The 1,726-nt window shown below is 44.1% G+C and overlaps 2 non-coding genes across 2 annotated transcripts; both read right to left on the bottom strand.

Moving 5' to 3' along the window:
- Positions 1–811: 811 nt before the first annotated feature.
- Positions 812–883, bottom strand: TRNAD-GUC. The gene has a single exon. It is a non-coding gene; the product is annotated as a tRNA-Asp (tRNA).
- Positions 884–1,355: 472 nt separating this feature from the next.
- Positions 1,356–1,427, bottom strand: TRNAP-UGG. The gene has a single exon. It is a non-coding gene; the product is annotated as a tRNA-Pro (tRNA).
- Between the last annotated feature and the right edge of the window lie 299 nt (positions 1,428–1,726).

The following is a 1,726-nucleotide window of genomic DNA, read 5'->3' as shown; positions in this document are numbered from 1 at the left end:
ATACCTAAGGGGTGACGGCCGATTGAACAACAACACACAATCGAACAATCAATCTACTTTTACCCTAGTTTTACATCTCTCCCTTGTTCTTTCTCTCTCGTTCTTCGTTCGTTCTTCGTTGAAGGGCAGCGATCCTCGAGGCTCTAGGGGCGGGCGAACCGGCCTAGGGTAGCCCATAGCCGCCGCGCGTCCAGACGGGGTCCCTCCCGGGCGCGTGGGGTTTCTGGTGCTCAAAAGCGCCCGCCGGATTGCTTGCGTACCGCGCTTCCGGACGGGTCTCCTTTGACGTGAGCTGCGGTGCATCACCCTCGGCGTTGGAGGTACACGGTGACGTGTTCGTGTGCGAACAGTATTACGAGACAACTCTGGGAAATTCTTGGCAGCAGGAAACAATGTAGTTGGGGAACGCTTGGATGCTGTAATGGCCGAAGCCCGGTTCGAGCATTGTCATCGTGAAGCAAATTCGGTTGCTCATAAGTTAGCAAGATTAGCTAGGTTCTCTCCCCCTAGTACTTGGTTTGATGAGGCCCTAGTGCCTTTGTCCCTTTGATTGTAAAAGATTCTTTGTGTATTTACCACTGAATAAATAAAGGGATTTGGGGAGTTCAAAAAGAAAACTGAAACCAGCAAAGGTATGCATGGACATGTAAGTGCAGAAACAAATAATCTTTGTCTTATTTTGTAAACGATTCTTTGTGTATTTACCAGTAAAGAGATAAAGGGATGTGGAGGGTTCAAAAGAAAATACTGAACCAGCAAAAGTTTGCATGGAAATGTAAGTGCAGAAAAAAAAATAAGAGAAATAAAAATACGCCGTTGCCGGGGATCGAACCCGGGTCACCCGCGTGACAGGCGGGAATACTTACCACTATACTACAACGACTTGGTTGCTAATTTTATTGGCCAGGCTTTTACCAGGCTATCCCTTTCATCACCTTAGAGGCTCAGACCATGCACCTATTATAGTTGAGCTCAGCTCCGAGATTACTCGATGTATACCTGTTCATGTTTGAGAATCATGGGTCAGATTGGAGAGGTTAAAAATATCATCTCGGCGGGATGGCTCAGAGGAACCCGCCACATACAGTCCACTGCATCTTCAATCAATATCAAGTTCAGACGGATCAGACCTGAATTCCGAAAATGGGCTCGTAATAAGACAAATATCTGGTAGCTTAGTGAGAATATATTAATGCTATTGAAGAGCGCACACAACTTTTCTGCCTAGACATAGAATTCACCTTGAGGTGATTTGCTGAAGGCAAACGTAAGCAGCTCATCTCACGGCAAACTATCTTGCGATGAGAGCACGCATTTTTTTTACAAAAAAAAAACAATAAATCAAAAAAAAATTGGGGGCGTTGCGAGAATCGAACTCGCGACCTCTCGCACCCAAAGCGAGAATCATACCACTAGACCAAACGCCCAGTTGAGGTCCTTCTAGTTTGCTATCACTATAAGTTCGATGTCCACACAGCAAAACCCGAATTGCAGGACAAGAGATTGTAACAGACTGAATTTGACTAGAAAACATATGAACACTTGCAAGCAGTTTCAGGTTATGAGATGGTATGACAAATAACGTATATATCGATACCAACCTTGTGAAAATCACCCCATTTCTAAAAATTATGATAATGCAACAAATAACTTAAGATCTGAAACATAGGACAGAAGGATGGCACTGCTATTTGTAAATTATAAACAACTTGCAAAATAACAAAAA

The sequence above is a fragment of the Triticum dicoccoides genome, chromosome 7B (genome assembly GCF_002162155.2).
Source record: "Triticum dicoccoides isolate Atlit2015 ecotype Zavitan chromosome 7B, WEW_v2.0, whole genome shotgun sequence".
Taxonomy (NCBI): Eukaryota; Viridiplantae; Streptophyta; class Magnoliopsida; order Poales; family Poaceae; genus Triticum; species Triticum dicoccoides.
Note: the sequence above shows the minus strand (reverse complement) of the source record. Positions and strands in the feature narration are given on the sequence as shown.